This window comes from Danio rerio, chromosome 15, assembly GCF_052040795.2.
Source record: "Danio rerio strain M-AB ecotype USA chromosome 15, GRCz13ab, whole genome shotgun sequence".
Taxonomy (NCBI): Eukaryota; Metazoa; Chordata; class Actinopteri; order Cypriniformes; family Danionidae; genus Danio; species Danio rerio.
Window position 1 is genome coordinate 15,184,173 of NC_141035.1, and position 19,370 is coordinate 15,203,542.

Below are 19,370 nucleotides of genomic sequence, written 5' to 3' on the forward strand. Positions count from 1 at the left end.
TGATATACATTTTAGATCATTTATTGAAGATGTATAGAAATATTTTCAAATTTATCAGACAGAATAGATTGTGTAAAATACAAGTAGCCACAAAAAAAAAAAAAAAAAAATCAGAGGAAAAAATAACAAAATAAAAAAAAAATTCTGAACTACAACACATTGTTATCCCCCACCCACTCCAACACCTCCCTTAACTAGGTTTATGCAAAAGCCATGGGACAAAAAACACAAACGATGAACTTGTCGTCTAGAATGCGTTAGTGAAAAGAAACTCAGACAAGCGCGTCATCAGGTGAGAAAAAAATTGAGCACACAGACCACAATGCGCAGTATGTGTCCAGATAGTGCTTAAAATTTTGGCAAGATCAAAAGATTTTAAATCTAGCTGTTAGGCGAATAAACAGTCATGCAGAGTTCTCAGACTGATTTTCCGAGAATGAAATAATAATAGAACAGTAATGGACTGGTCCAAGTAAAATGCAATCAATCCAGATTATTCCAAAGATAAAGTTCCTTACAAGAAAATCTGGAATGGACAATTACCTCAAAAGGTAGCCGACTAATGATTTTCAACTAATCAGGCATAACACTGGTCTTTGTTCCACTTGCGTCTGCTGCGAGGGTGTTTTTCACATATTCCATCGCTTTGTGGGGATTCGTAAATAGCTGCTCTGTATTACCCGGCAAGGTAATTTAAAATCTAGCAGGATGTCTAAAGCCGAATTGAGCCCCTTCAAAGTTCCATATGAATTTGCGCACTTCTTCAAAAGCCGCTCTTTTCTTGGCCTCGTTAGCCATGAGGTCAGGGAAGAGAAAGACAGGTTTTCCCTTGTATGTCAGCCTTCCTTCTTGAAGCGCCATTTGGAGAATCTGTTCACGAATATGGAAAAAGTGGACTCTAATGATGAAGGGCGTGGGTGGTTGACCAGGTTCGGGCTTTGGTTGAAGTGAACTGTAAGCTCGATCAAGCAGCAGCTTCTCCTCGTGTTCAACAGATCGCAGAGAAAGTTTAAAATGAACTCCGTTGGACGGTTGCCTTCTTCTCCCTCGCTAATTCCGATCAGTCTGATGTTATTCCTCCTTGATCTGCTTTCTTAATCTTCAAACTTTAAAGACAGGGCTGTAACCTTTGTTTGGAGATTATCCACGGTGGTTTCAAGGTACGTTAGAGAATTGCTCGTTGCTGTCGCCAAATCCTTGACAGCTCTCTGCGAGCCAAGCGATTGTTGAATTGTGGCAACAGCTGAAGTCAACTCTTCCTTCACTCCGTTGATACCTGATTGTAGATCGCTGATCGCACTTTAAATTTAATACAAATGTCATTTTTCATAGACTCTAGAGATTGTTTAAACATTCCAGCTGAAAGTGATTCTCCCTCGTGAGTACCTCGTGAGTCAGCCGAGCTAACGTTAGCTGTATTAGCTCGCATCTATCTGCCACCTCGTTTGTTGCCAGGAGCCGCCATTCTAAACATATCCACAAATTTACTGTCTGAATGTATGTATAAGCCATATTAAAGCAAAATAAAGTTAGAAATTAACTTCTAGGTCTGATTATTACTTAAATGAAATTTCACCTGTGAGGAGCTCTATAAACGCATTTGCATTGTGTTTGCGAGACCCCCCCCCCCCACCTTGTGGCCTCTTTCTGCGTCAAATAAAATGTAGGCGTTTAATCTTTCAGGCCAGTTTAAAAGCAAGAGATATAAACACTGCCAAAGAGCTGTTTAGATCAATCAAAGCACATTGTGTCTGTACATGCTGTGTTAGTGTTGATTGGTTCCCATATTCCTCCAAGTTATCATGGCTGATTGTCTGTATTGATCATGCTCAATCAGCAGTAGAGAATCTGGAGCACTGGTGGGAATCAATGTGAGCAAAGATGAAAGAGGTGGTTCAGACATATACTTCAGTTTAAAGTACAACCACCTACTGATTTTTTTTTTTTTTTTTTTTTTAAGATTCATGTATATGGTGTTGCAGTCAAGACAAGTTCATTTTGAGGTTGAGTCTGGTTCAAAACTGAAAACTGAAGAGGGTCAAATTTAAGTCAAGACAGAGTCCTGAAGAATGTAAGGGCTATGAACATATGGTCTGGGACTCACACCAAGACTAGTCTTGAGTACTACAACACACTGGCTTTAAAGCTCTGCATCTTGACTTGTTTTGTCACGGTACATTGAAAAGACTGATAATAAAAGATGGGATCCAAGTGCATTTAATGAAGAAATAATCATGCAGATAACAGAAAAACAACAGGACATCCAAAAACATGAGTATCAAAATAACAATAATAAACAAAACAAGAAACTAATGCAAGGTACCGGAACTCACCACACGAACAACATACAAAAACAAACCACTCAGTAACAACCAACGGGTGCAGGGTGTATACAAAAAGTCAAAATAATCAGTAGTGACAGGATTCAGCTGTGTGTGTGTGTGATCAGTGGAAGTGAAACCTGGTGTTTGTGTAGCAGAATGAAGGGATTTGTAGTTCATGACTGAACTGTAGTTCACCAGCTATATCAGCAGTCCCCAATTGCTGGTGAACATGACAAGTTTTTAATTCGATTACATGCCAGAAAAAAAAAATATTAATTAAAAATAAAAAAATAAAAATGTCTATAAAACCTTTGAATACATTTAATTTGAAGTATTGCCATGAGCTCTGGATCAAAAAGGGTCATTCTGGTGGAAATTACTAATTTTTTCACCTATTATTTGTTTCTTTTTTAAAAGAAAGACATTTAAATAGTGATAAAAGCCAACCATTAATTAAGTGATCCTCCATTTTAAAAAGGAGGGTGAAAGGCAAACTTTTTGCCTGGTATTTAGAATTAGAGAAATATGGGAGCATTACTGTGTTGTTTTTAGACAGAATCAATTCAATCTCACAACAATTCGTAACTTTTTGATTTAGTGGCTAATTCGTATGATTTTGTCAACGAACGGCGCGGCTGCAAACGGCGCTCGCGAGAAACGTTCGAGATGTGAAAAAGGGTGCACAGCGGCCTCTTGCGGATTTGCAAAAAAAAAAAAAAACTGCACAAATACGTATTTTGCTGTCTCCAAAAACGTCCACGAGATTACGTTTTCAGAATGAGCCTGGGTTGGAATTTGTACAATCTAATTCGAACATTTTAGTATGATTTGCCTATCACCCAATGACGGTTGGAATTAGGGGTGGGGTTATGTGCCACGCCTCTTTTTTTTTAAATCATACATTTTCGTACAACTGAACTCGCCACGTAAAATACTTACGTTTCCTTGTGAAATCAGGATAGACTGATAGGTTCATTAATAGAAGAAGGCTTTAGAAATCGGTACGACTATGATAACTGCACATTATGAATAATTAACTAAGCATAAGCAAATAGTTAATAAATAATTTAAAAGCATTAACTTTACATTAGTAATAGCCATTAGTAAGCAATTTATAACTACAGCTACATGTATAATGTGCTTAATAATTGTACTTTATACATTGTTAATGATTATTTTTTCACTGCAAAATACAGTATTCATTATTTATATAGCAGTTATTTAAAGCAATGGGTTGTTTTAAGGATCATTCAGAATGAGTAAGTAAATGATTAATAAACTATTTAAATAATAATTTATACATATTATTATGCAGGCATACACTGAAAAAAAATATTCAAAGAGGATTGCTTGGATTTACTACATTTTAAAGCTAAGTGGTTGTAAACAGTTTATTTGGGCTGAATTTAAACAAACAAATTAAGTTGAACATTACTAATTTGTTTGTTTAAACTCCACCCTTATAAATTGTTTGCAACGTATAATAATGTAGTAAATATAGTAATAGTTACTCTGTAGGTTAATAAATGCTTCATGCAGTTTTGTGACTTAATCTAAAGTAAGGACTGTTCATGCTTTATAAAAAAAAAGGGTAAGGAATCTGTATTGCTTTAAATGCCAACAGTGACTGTTAAATTGTTATAATTACATTGTTAAAACACTTTTCTTGTATCATTATAATAAAAATAAGAAAACAAGATGAATTTCTAGATTCAGATTTATTTGATCTTAAGATACTTCTTGTTAGGGGCATAAGTTAGGATAATTCTGGGCCTACGCACTTCGGGGGCTCCCAGAGATCTGCTTTATTAGTATTAACAGTACTAGCAGGAGGCCAAAACCTCAAATGTTCTTTCATAGGGCCCAAAATTGCTAGCAGCGCCCCTGCTCTTTGTTAAAAGCAAGTGAGAGAGAGAGGAAAAAAAAGCTGTTTGTGAAGCTTAATGAAAGACTTTATTCACAATGAACTATAACAGAGCTTGTCGTCTCTAATAAGCAAAATAGACACACATTTAATCTTGCCAAACATTATAGCAATAATGTATATTTAAATTATTATTCCAAGTACTATTTGCTAGCAGAGAATTATATTATGGGATATCATTTCAAAGCAAAATGACATACATTTTACTACAATACATTCCATAAGTACATGTTGTTCCCTTCTACAGTCCATCCATTCATTCATTTTCTTGTCGGCTTAGTCCCTTATTAATCCGGGGTTGCCACAGCGGATTGAACCGCCAACTTAATTTATTAAGTTTTTTTTTACTCAGAGGATGCTCTTCCAGCCGCAACCCATCTCTGGAAAATACAGTCTTTCCAAAAAAATAATAATAATAATCAAAATAAAATTAATAAATGTTCTGGTTGGATTAATATATACTTTTGTTTCATCAGGGGAACATTGATTAAGATTTTTACCTGGAATGATGGTCCAGTGAATCAAAACTTGGAACTCACTTGGAACTGACGGCAGAAATGATGAGATTTACAATAATAATAATAATAATAATAATAATAATAATAATAATAATAACAGCATGCATAGACAAAACAAAATTAATACCCATTGCCCCCACGATAAATTAGAGTACAATGAAGTGGAACGTTTACAACAGTCATTCACATTACAGGATTCTTTACCTAATTATCCCAGCTACTCCCATATGATTCGTTCATTGATTCATTTGTTCCCAAACCCCTCCTTAGCGCAATGCTAATCTACGCTAATTGGACCGATGACCCAGTCTGTTGTGATTGGTCGACTGCATTCATCGCAAAATAGAGAGAAATGCCCACTATGGCTACAGTATGAAGTAGCAGGTAGTATGTGAGAGCCCAATGCAGGAGTGCAATATAATAATGCAGTTAAACACCAGCATATACACCTACTCTGAGCATATACCCAAAGTACAATGACACGCATTCAATATTAATTCACACAATGTTGAGCTACTTTGAAAATTCACCACGCCACGCGTGTGAAGGAACAGCTTATGGTGGCCATAGCAAAGGCAAACAGCAGAAGACCGCGAGCTCACAAACGCATTTAACTTGGTAAAGAAAGAAGCACGTGTTGCGTTTACAATGTGGTTTTGGACACTATTTTATTGGCCCCATAAAGATTTAACCTGAGAGATACAGAACAAGCACTGATGTATAATAGATAAGTAATTAGAAGTTGTGCAGGACGATTACAACTAATAACACACAATTACACATATTTAGCAAACTACACATAACAAGGCAACAATTTTAGTTACACGTACATGCTATGATCTGGAGGAAGAAGAAACTGGTCCATATGAACTGTAACAGTTCAGTCTGTCAAAGTGCCATTCATAAAAGCCTCTGCTCTTCCTTCCTTTAATAGCAAACGGAGGACGAATCCTGCATTGCACCGTAGAAGTAATTGTTTCAAAATAAAAAAATAAAAAATGACAGTAAAAAACACAGCGCATGATTGGCTGTACTGTGGTGTTGTTGTTAATTAATTTTAACCCTTTTGTTACGACCGGGGGGAGTGACAGAGACAATAGGAGGTAAGATCCACAATGCAGGTTTATTCAGCATCAGGCAAGCAATGATCAAACAGGTACAAACGGGTATATGCAGGCAGTCCAGAATCGTAGTCGAAAAACAAGCAACAGGTCGAAAGGCAGGCGGCTAAACAGGAGAACACGGATGAACAAGGCTAAGGTCTAAACTCAGGAAAACAAGACAGGGAAAGCGCTTCGTAATGCTACTGGTACAGATAACAAGACTCGGCAAACTGGAAGAGTGAATGTGTGGCTTAAGTAGGGTGTGTATCAGTCTCTAACAAGGTTCAGCTGGTGAGAATGCAATCAAGCTAGATGTGTCAGCATGGGTGTCTGGGAGCAGTGCATGTATGAGAATGTAGTCCTGGGAAATGCGGAAGTGTAGTCCATAGAGTTCGTGTGATAACCAGCGATCTCTGAGAGCGATCGCTGGTTATGTGACACCTTTATTCCCTGCAGCTGAATCTCCATCTGTCAGTGATTGTCATCTTTGTGTCATCATCAGTTTCGTGATCCTCAGCGCTCCGCAAGCGTCTGTAGAAAAAGCCACATTTACATTTTTACTGGATCTGGAACTACATATTTGGTAATGTATCGTATCGGCATCGACGTGTTCAAGCAAAAGATTCAAACCCAACTTGATTCATTTATTCGACTCTGAGTCAACTATTTTGTTAAAGAATCGGTAGTTTTAAACACGATTCACTTTCAGATTTAAACCTCAGCTGGATGTTTACATTCACTCGGTGCTGTTACACATTGCATGAAAGGATTTTCAAAGAACCATAATAGGGGCTCTTTAAATTTAGCTTTTTATATATACATGATAATATTATATTTTAGATGAGATGAGACTGTAGAGAGAACCGAGTATATATATATATATATATATATATATATATATATATATATATATATATATATATATATATATATATATATATATATATATATCATCTCAGGCTCTGTATTTGTTATAAACTCATTCATCTAAAATATACCCTAATCAGTTTATTCTGTGCGTTATTGAGAGAGAAGGTATTTTGGAGTTGACAAATTGAGAGAAAGATAAAGCAACATGAATTTTTCATCTGTCCTAGAATCCTGACATGAAATGCTTTTCTTTAGAGCATTCATCGAAAACAATGAATTCTTTCATTTATTAAAGCAGAAAATGAGTGAGACTGTCAAAACAGACCTTGGTAGTAGAAACTGCATCAATAAAAGGCTTAACTTCAAAGCCTTACTTTTCTCATTGTTTCTTTTATTATCTTTTTACAATGCATTTGCCGAAAGAAAGGCGAGTGTGCATCAACAAAACTGCACCATATACATATGAAACTAGATATACACATCTGTTTTGCTTTCACCAGCCACATTAAGCGAAGCTGTCACATTTCATCTGATCCATCCAAAGTCATTCCTCATCATTTTAAATGTGTATGTGTGTCACAATCCCCTTCATACATTAACATTTCAGTATGTAATCTGCTCTCAAAACATTAACATTTCATCAAACCACACAAAACAGAAATCATAGTAACGCTTTCATGAAAAATGCATTACCATTGGCAGGTGTATTCCTTCGTCTGTCTATAAAATACAACCATGAATGGGGGTCATGGCTTTGTTATCACTTTTAAATGATTCAGGCACCTGAAGCGCTCTTGAATGAATTCATTAAAATGGATAAAATGTTTTACAGGACAGGGATTATATGAATTTAAAGGTTTCTACTATTATGTGCAAGCTTCTATCACCTCTTCAAATTCCCCTTGCTTGCCCAGGCAGCAATATTCCAATACCATTTCATATAACAATTCTCACATGCATTTATGACTCTTACAATACATTTCCTATCATGTGCTTTTGCCAAAATGTTAATCCTAAATGTGCTACAAGTTGAAAAAACATAGAAAAAATACTAGCAAAATAAATAAATAATAAAAAAATAAAATAAAAAAAACATCAGTTTGACAAAATACACAGCATGCAATTTCTCATAACACATGCAAATATGAAAACATACAGCAAGTTAAGAAAAAAATCATATGGAAAACTATTAACATATTGAGAAAACATTTTTTATGAAAAAATTAATTAATCGATCAATCAATTTGACAACATACACAGACACAAATTTGCACAACACATGCAAATACAGAAACATGCTGCAAACACCGCAGATCATGATGAAAACTGCTGATGGAACCCGAAATTGATGAACTCCTTTTGAGAGTCAGCATTTAACTTTAAATTGTACAATTGTCAGTTTTACGTCTTACTTTTTTCAATGCTGTTGATTTAATAATTGATGATGCCTTGGGTTAGAGGAAGGAAACTCAAAGATAAAATTAATAACAAAAAAATAAGTTTAAGAATTAGGGAGTCTAGCTGGTACTAAATTAATGAGATGTGTGCGGTAATGAGGTAAACAGGAACCAAATAACTTTTATCAAACAAACTTTGGTAAATAAACATTAATTGCATCAAATTACAAACTTAGTTGTTTTTAATGGTGACCATAATAAAAGAGCAAAGTATAAAATATTTTAAATATATATATATATATATATATATATATATATATATATATATATATATATATATATATATATATATATATATATATATATATATATATATATACATTGCACATAAATTGTAAATATTTTATACTTTGCCCTTTTATCATGGTTACTGGTACATTCATTCCATTGATTCTTCCATGGCGAGGTGCTACACTAAAATTCATCCCGCCACAGCTACATTACAGCTTCTCATTCAAAACAATCAGTCATTGTTTTTTTTTTTTTTTTTTATGTTTTATAACGGGTTATAATCACACCAAAACTTATTAAAAGGTAAGTGAATTATAACAGCGCAAACCTTTCTGTAAACGTAGTATTTTTGTGAGTTATTTGTTTAACCCGGGTGACTTGCTGACTGACTGACTGAGAGGTGTGTGATGCGTGAGGCTAGAGAGCACGGTGTAGCTTTCAGTTAAGATGAACACAGTTTTCATAATTATACTTTAGAGAAAAAGGTCTATAGTTTATAGTCTATAGTATTTAAGGTCGTGCAAGAAATTTTGTGCACGAACAGGAAATTGGAATGCAAGCAAAGAGATTTGCATGCTTATATTACATGAATTCTATTTTGGCTCGTAATACTGCGCTCACAACATTTCTCACTGATATATTGTCATAGGTAGTTGGTAGATGTGTTTAAGGCCTGCCGCCACAGCTGGAAATAATCTCAGAGCAAACACTGTATATACTATCTGGTTCTCAAATCTGATTGGCTGATAGCCGTGCAATATTCTGCAATATCAGAACTCGTACAGCTTCCTCACCCTTCTGTATTACTCCACCCACATAGAGTGACAACAAATCAATAAACTCACTGTAGTTTAACAAATATTGCAGCTCTTGGACAACATAATGTACTTTTGAGGTAAGAATGTAGTTGTGCCTAAATAATTTTAGGTAAGAATGTAGTTGTTTAGATTGCATATATGCTGCTATTTAAAGGATAGTGTATATTTTAAATAATTATAATTTTAGAGAGACAGCCCGTAAATTTGTTAAAAGTGTTAAGTTAACTTAATCGATTTGTGTTGGGACAACATGAATAAATTGTGTGGAACCCTGCATTTTTTTTACAGTGTAGGGTTTTTCTTAATGCAAAATACAACGGTAATCTGGTAGTGAATGTGTTGCTTTGGCTTTTTGGGGTTAATTATTGTGATATCCCAGTTGCAAAAAAGAAATTCCTGGACATTTCTCTAGACTGATGGCATTTCATGTCGTTCATCCTTAAAATTTTTAAATGTCAGTAAAATCACTTTTAGTTCTGCTGCTCTGACGTCAGCTGCAGATGTGAATGAATGGCAGAAAAAAAGTTGTTCCTCATACAAAAGGTGTTTTTAAACTCTTTGTGTTTGATTTTCTTTTTTATATACACAAGTATGCCATTGTAACTGTAGTAAAAATGCAATATCACACTCGTAACGATATGGCTGCACTGTATATCGTCACTGGTAGGACACTAAGACACTCAAATGCACACCTCCCACCAGTGCCGATATACAGCCTACTTGTGTGATATTGCTCATGTACAGTAAGGTCCATAACTATTTGGGCATCTACACAATTCTTTCATTTCTGGCTCTATATTACAACACAATAGACTTGAAATAAAATGAATAGGATGTGCTATAACGGCAGACTGTCAGTTTTAATTTGAAGGTATTTACATTCAAATGAGGTAAATGCTTTAGGAATTGCAACAGTTTGCATATGTTTCTCCCACTTGTTAAGGGTCCAAATGTAATAGGACAATTGGCTTCTCAGCTGTTCCATGGCCAGGTGTGTGTTATTCCCTCATTATCCCAATTACAGTGAGCAGATAAAGGGTCCAGAGTTCATTTCAAGTGTGCTATTTGCATTTGTATTCTGTTACTGGCAACTCTCAAGGTGGGATCCAAAGAGCTGTAACTATTAGTCAATCAAGCCATCATTAGGCTGAAAAAACTAAGCAAACCCATCAGAGAGATAGCAAAAGCATTCTTTAAAAGAAAAAAGAAAAAAACAACAACAACTAACCACTCAACTCAGCAACACCAAAAGACCCAAGAGACCGTGGAAAACAACTGTGGTGGACAACCAAAGAATTCTTTCCCTGGTAAAGAAAACACCCTTCACAACAGTCAGCCAGATTAAAAACACTCTTCTAAAGGTAAGTGTATGTGTGTCACAGTCAACAATCAAGAGAAGACTTCACCAGAGTGATTACAGTGGGTTCACCAGAAGATGTAAACCATTGTTGAGCCTCAAAAAGAGGAAGATTAAAGTTCTAAAAAAAAACCTTCACAGTGCTGGAACAACATGCTATTGTCAGATGAGACCAAGATCAACTTGTACCAGTAAAACAGTAAAGCATGGTGGTGGTAATGTCATGGCGTGGACATGTTTAATTGTCAATGGATCTGGTTCTCTTGTATTCATTAATGATTTGACTGCTGACAAAAGCAGCAGGACAAATTCTTAAGTGGGTCAGGCCATATTTTCTGCTCATATTAAGCCAAATGCTTTAGAACTCTTTGGACGGTGCTTCACAGTGCAGATGGACAATAACCCAAAGCATACTGCAAAAGCAACCAAGGAGTTTTTGAAGGGAAAGAAGGGGAATGTCAAGCAATTGCCAAGTCAATCCCCTGACTTAAATCTGATGGAGCATGAATTTCACTTGCTGAAGGTAAACTGAAGGGAAAATGCCCAAGAACAAGCAGGAACTAAAGACAGTCTGGTGATGCATCTGGTGATGTGTTCCAGACTTCAGGCTGCCGTGACTGCAAAGGATTTGCAACCAAGTATTAAAAAGTAAATGTTTGACTTATAATTATAATTCTGTCCAATTATTTTTGGACCCTTAACAAGTCGGAGGCATTAAAACTGACAGTCTGCAGCTAAAGCTCAACTTGTTTGTTTCATTTTAAAATCTATTGTGTTGGTGTACGGAGCCAAAAATGTTAGAATTGTGCCGATGTCATGGACCTACATATATATATATATATATATATATATATATATATATATATATATATATATATATATATATATATATATATATATATATATATATACGCACACACACACACACACACACACACACACACACACACACACACACACACTGCAATCATGATCGTAACAAGGTTTACATCCAGTCGAAAAACCTTAAAGTAAGAAAGAAACTCCCACAACATCATGGGTATGACATTCAGGTTATTAAAGCAAACAATGTACATGTACAAACAACAAGAAACCAGTGTTCAAATATAAGACCATGATAAACAATAAACTGAACTCTCAGATTTCCAACAACAGCTCAATCTTTTAACAGCAAGTAAATTGTGTCAGTCAGTTTTTGGGCCTTTGACACATTTTTATTTATTTATTTTTTTGGTCTGCACTATTTGCAGTGTGTTTCTGTATTTGCAAGTGTTTCGAGAATTTGCAGCCAATCTGATGATGATTTCTCAGTCAGTAAGTGTTTTTCTATTCATGTTTGTTTTCTTATCTAGCACAGTGTTTGAGCTCTCTCGACCACTGTGAAAATTACTAGCAAACTTCACCTTTCCACAAGTCAAGTGCCAATCAGGTCTCTGTAGGAGGAGCATTGGAGTAAAATATGGGACTTCCCATTCAGTCTGCCCAAAAATGTCCACAAATTTATTATGAATTGTATGGTTTCAGGGTATGACAAAGACACAGTTTGGAAGATGGGTTTATTATGACCTCATGTATTATTTAAATACAGTTAATATAAACTTTAGTATACTTTTTAAAGTTGTTTGTAGTATTTTTTTCAACTAATTATTTAGTTTTGAGTGGCACTTTACTGTGGTGCATTTTCATTTTTAATGCACAACATCACAGAGATGGCCTATAAGGGAAAAATGAATGTGAAGACTTCTTTCAAGCTGTTTATTTTTTTTATTATTATTGTTTATGCGGCTGCATAATCCTAATCTCCCAGATGTATTTCAAATCGAATGCAATGCAGACACAGTGACATTTCCATCTTTGCACATTTTCTTTTACATATTTATTTATTCATTGACATTGCATTAAAATTAGAAGACCTCCAAATCCAACCACACTTCTGCATCTCATCTTGCCATATACGTTTGTTGAACACTGAACTCCTACGTATAAGAAAAAATTAAAAAATGCATTTTAAAAGTAGTCAGATCAAATAATTTATTTATGTAAATATTTTAAAAGAGGTTCTACAACATAAAGATCTACAAATGTATGAATATGTAAATATTAGTGTTCATTAAATCTTAATATTGAGAAAATCACATGTGAAGTTGTCCAAATCAAGTTTAAGCAATGCATATTTCTAATCAAAAATTCAGTTTTGATATATTTACAATAAGACATCAAAATTCAAAATACCTTCATGAAACTTGATTGTTTCATGAGACTCGATTTTTGGAATCATTTGAACCCATTCGCTCGTCCTGATTTTGCCAAGTGCTAGTTGTCCTGAGACCAACATATTTTATGATGACCCAGGGACAACATCTCTATCAGCCAATCAAACGTTATTACGTCATCATTATGAGCCTCCTGCAGAGTCCGCCAAAAACGCAAATTCAAAAAAGAAAACACACCCACCCACACACAGGCAACTGCCATTTTCACCAGTGAAGAGGACAGGTGAAGAGGACAAGTGAAGAGGTGAGATCACCGGTTTTCTTCTGTAAGTTTACAGAAGCAGTAATGATTGTAAAATTCATATGTGTTTATGGATTTGTCCCTTTTTTCCAGCGAAGTGAACGAGCAACGTTTAACTTTTGTTTGCATTAAGTTAGCCTAATTAGCCGTCCCTACCTAACGTTAGATTAGCGTGCTGCTCTACCGTTACTGTGACTTACTTTCTGGTATTAATTAAAACAAGCTAACAATATTTTTTTGAATATTTAAATCTAGCAAACGTTATTAAACGCGACTAAACTTGCCCTCTTGCTAATTTAGCGACCTTTTTTCTAATAATTCGGTTTTTAGCATGTATTATGACAATTTCATTTAAAGACACGCCAGAAATGTGGACCAAAACAGCACTAGTTTAAACACAAGACAGTAACGTTAGTACAGTAACGTTATTTGAGGTTTTAACTTAACTACTGTGAATCACTGCAAAATTCAACTAACGTTAGTGATTTCATTATTTATTCTGTTAAATATGTTGGCATCATCACAGGTTTATTAATATAATTTATATTTTACCCTCAGGTCATCATCGCTGATTTATTAATATGTTAACCTCAGGTCATCATCACTAATTTATTAATATATTTAATATGTTAAACTCAGGTCATCATCACTGATTTATTAATATATTTAATATGTTAACCTCAGGTCATCATCACTGATTTATTAATATTATTAATATGTTAACCTCAGGTCATCATCACTGATTTATTAAAATTATGAGTATGTTAATCTCAGGTCATAATCACTGATTTATTAATATTATGAATATGTTAAACTCAGGTCATCATCACTGATTTATTTATATGTTAACCTCAGGTCATCATCACTAATTTATTAATATATTTAATATGTTAAACTCAGGTCATCATCACTGATTTATAAATATATTTAATATGTTAACCTCAGGTCATCATCACTAATTTATTAATATATTTAATATGTTAACCTCAGGTCATCATCACTGATTTATTAATATGTTAACCTCAGGTCATCATGCTGATTTATTAATATTATTAATATGTTAACCTCAGGTCATCATGACTGATTTATTAAAATTATGAATATGTTAACCTCAGGTCATCATCACTGATTTATTAATAATATGTTAACCTCAGGTCATAATCACTGATTTATTAATATTATTAATACGTCATCATCACTGATTTATTAATATGTTATCCTCAGGTCATCATCGCTGATTTATTAATGTTATTAATGTGTTAACCTCAGGTCATCATCACTGATTTAATAATATTTTAACCTCAAGTTATTATCACTGATTTATTATTAATAATAATAATAATAATAATATGTTAACCTCAGGTCATCATCACTGATTTATTAATATTATTAATATGTTAACCTCAGGTCATCATCACTGATTTATTAAAATTATGAGTATGTTAATCTCAGGTCATAATCACTGATTTATTGATATTATTAATATGTTAAACTCAGGTCATCATCACTGATTTATTAATATGTTAACCTCAGGTCATCATCACTAATTTATTAATATATTTAATATGTTAAACTCAGGTCATCATCACTGATTTATAAATATATTTAATATGTTAACCTCAGGTCATCATCACTAATTTATTAATATACTTAATATGTTAACCTCAGGTCATCATCACTGATTTATTAATATGTTAACCTCAGGTCATCATCGCTGATTTATTAATATTATTAATATGTTAACCTCAGGTCATCATGACTGATTTATTAAAATTATGAATATGTTAACCTCAGGTCATCATCACTGATTTATTAATAATATGTTAACCTCAGGTCATCATCACTGATTTATTAATATTATTAATACGTCATCATCACTGATTTATTAATATGTTATCCTCAGGTCATCATCGCTGATTTATTAACCTGTTAACCTCAGGTCATCATCACTGATTTTTTAATATTATTAATACGTCATCATCACTGATTTATTAATATGTTAACCTCAGGTCATCATCACTGATTTATTAATATTATTAATATCTTAACCTCAGGTCATCATCACTGATTTGTTAATATTATTAACATGTTAACCTCAGGTCATCATCTCTGATTTATTAATATATTAACCTTAGGTCATCATCACTAATTTATTAATATATTTAATATGTTAAACTCAGGTCATCATCACTGATTTATAAATATATTTAATATGTTAACCTCAGGTCATCATCACCAATTTATTAATATATTTAATATGTTAACCTCAGGTCATCATCACTGATTTAATAATATTATTAATATGTTAACCTCAGGTCATCATGACTGATTTATTTAAATTATGAATATGTTAACCTCAGTTCATCATCACTGATTTATTAATAATATGTTAACCTCAGGTCATCATCACTGATTTATTAATATTATTAATACGTCATCATCACTGATTTATTAATATGTTATCCTCAGGTCATCATCGCTGATTTATTAATATTATTAATGTGTTAACCTCAGGTCATCATCACTGATTTATTAATATGTTAACCTCAAGTTATTATCACTGATTTATTATTAATAATAATAATAATAATAATAATAATAATAATAATATGTTAACCTCAGGTCATCATCACTGATTTATTAATATTATTAATACGTTAACCACAGGTCATAATCACTGATTTATTAATGATAACATGTTAACCACAGGTTATCATCACTGATTTATTAATATTATTAATATGTTAACCTCAGGTCATTATCACTGATTTATTAATATGTTAACCTCAGGTTATCATCACTGATTTATTAATAATAATAATAATAATAATATGTTAACCTCAGGTCATCATCACTGATTTATTAATATTATTTATATCTTAACCTCAGGTCATTATCACTGATTTATTAATATGTTAACCTCAGGTTATCATCACTGATTTATTAATAATAATAATAATAATAATATGTTAACCTCAGGTCATCATCACTGATTTATTAATATTATAAATACGTTAACCACAGGTCATGATAATTGATTTATTAATATTATTAATATGTTAACCTCAGGTCATCATAGCTGATTTATAATATTATTAATACTTTAACCTCAGGTCATCATCACTGATTTATTAATAATTTGTTAACCTCAGGTCATCATCACTGATTTATTAATATTATAAATATGTTATCCTCAGGTCATCATCACTGATTTATTAATATTATTAATATCTTAACCTCAGGTCATCATCACTGATTTATTAATATTATTAATATGTTAACCTCAGGTCATCATCACTGATTTAATAATATTAATAATATCTTAACCTCAGGTCATCATCACTGATTGATTAATATATTTAATATGTTAACCTTAAGTCATCATCACTGATTTATTAATATTAATAATATCTTAACCTCAGGTCATCATCACTGATTTATTAATATTAATAATATCTTAACCTCAGGTCATCATCACTGATTTATTAATATTAATAATATCTTAAGCTCAGGTCATCATCACTGATTTATTTATAATAATAATATGTTAACCTCAGGTCATATTCACTGATTTATTAATATTATTAATACGTTAATCACAGGTCATAATCACTGATTTACTAATGTTAACATGCTAACCACAGGTCATCATTACTGTTTTATTAATATTATTATTATGTTAACCTCAGGTCATCATCCCTGATTTATTAATAATATTAACATGTTAACCTCAGGTCATCATCACTGATTTATTAATATTATTATTAATACATCATCATCACTGATTTATTAATATGTTAACCTCAGGTCATCATCACTGATTTATTAATATTATTAATACGTCATCATCACTGATTTATTAATATGTTAACCTCAGGTCATCATCACTGATTTATTAATATTATTAATATGTTAACCTCAGGTCATCATCGCTGATTTATTAATATTATTAATACGTCATCATCACTGATTTATTAATATGTTAACCTCAGGTCATCATCACTGATTTATTAATATTATTAATATCTTAACCTCAGGTCATCATCACTAATTTGTTAATATTATTAACATGTTAACCTCAGGTCATCATTACTGATTTATTAATACATCATCATTACAGATTTATTAATATCTTAACCTCAGGTAATCATCACTAATTTATTAATATTATCTTAACCTCATGTCATCATCACTGATTTATTAATATGTTAACCTCAGGTTATCATCACTGATTTTTTAATAATAATAATATGTTAACCTCAGGTCATCATCACTGATTTGTAGTATTATTAGTACGTTAACTTCAGGTCATCATCTCGGATTTATTAAAATCATCTTTTAAAAATCATATATATATACACACACACACACACATATATGTGTGTGTGTGTGTGTGTGTGTGTGTGTGTGTTTTTTTTACATAAAACAAGCAATAAATATTTTGTTCAGACTTCCTTAACTCTTTAAAACCTAATAAACTCTTTAAGTCTGTTTAAAGCTGAAATTTTAAACACATTTTAAGGATTGAGCTTCTAGATTTTAGTTTTGTGTAAAACCATTTCAGATTTACTAGGCCCAGCAGCACAAACTCTCTTATGGCATGGAAAAGTAGCAGTTTTTGGAGATGTTATAGTGTTTTATTAAACGTGATGTGTTTTATTGTAATATTAACATAGTACAAACTTTTCAGCCTGTTGTCTAGTCCCTTTATCAAGAAGTCAATTTATCAACTAGAAAATGAAAATCTAGCATCTTTTGTAATTTTGTATAACAGGCAACTCGTGATTGCAAGTAACATTATTGTTTGTTTGTTTTTCAGGAAGAGCATTGAACAAGATAAATGTGCAAAACCTGGGCCCTAAATCATGCTTTGATTTGGCAACTCATTTCTTGGGACCTCTCACAGTTGATGTTTTCTTCTTCCTTTCTAGAGGACTGCCTGAAATAAGCTTAGTACACAACTAAGGTGGTAAACAAAAACAAAACTCAGATTACGTTTTTACAATTAGAATTTTATTTCATTTTAGACAGTTGTTCTATTGTAAATGTTATGTTCTAAACTGATATCAGATATACTGTACAAAATAAAATTAAAAAAAAACTTTTGTTTTCTTGGCGTTTTCTTCTTGGTTTAATAGCAAAACTGACATCTAGGGTCAGTTCTTCGTACGTGGATTACTCAGTTAGCTGGATTTGGATAATGATGATTTGACACGATCCAGGATCGTTTCGTTCTTCAAACCTGATCCGAGAGTTGTTGTCATAGCAACAGTTCTGGTAGCTCAAACCTGGTCGGGAGCAGGTTCAGTTAATATAAACAGGATTAGATCGGGTCAGTTCAAGCAAAGATAATACAGAAAGAATGTACCAGATTCTGACATTTTCTTACAGTAGTGGTTATATACACTTGGGAAAATAGTAAATATTTTTTAACTATATATATATACACACACAACAGTTCTGTCTGGATTTTGAATTGGCTAATAGCCGTGATATATTTAAGTAATTTAAGCATCCGTACTACCTTTTTACCCTTTGTGTATAACTCTGCCCACATACAGCAGACACTACAGTTTGACAAATATTATTGCTGTTACACAACAAAATATACTTTTGAGGCTTTTTTTAGTCGAGAATGTAGTTGTTTTGATTGCAACTATGCAGTTTATTTGCAAGAATAGTGCTTATTTTAAAATATTTACAATTTCTGAGAGACAGCTCGTCGGCGACAGTTGACGTTTTCTATCCACAAGATGGCGACAGAACCGCATAATAAGTCCTTACGGCTGTTTTACACCGCAAGCGAAAGCAGTGCGTGAGCAGCGCGTATGTCGAGCAGAAGCAGCACGCAGGTGTTTGCCTTTCACACCAGCTGCGTCTGCAGCGCGCAGCTCTTCGGCAGCTGCTGCAGAGATCAACATATCGCTGTCTATTCTATCTAGTTACTTATGTCTCTCTATATACAAATACACTTTTCAAACTTTTTATCTGCAACAAGACCAACGGCAACCTCCTCCTTTGCTGTTTCTTTAACCTGCAAATCTTTATTTTACAAATTTTATAGATCAAACAGTACTGTATGCTTCTCAAACTCTATGAGGAGTACGTCAGAAGACAATCGCCAGTGATATTTGGTTTTTGATTGACAGGATGTTGTAAGCCTATAGTTATAATATCTATACAGTAGTTATAATGATATTTATACATAATCCACTTCAGTAATGTCCAGCGGCAGAGTAACTGCATGTTAATTT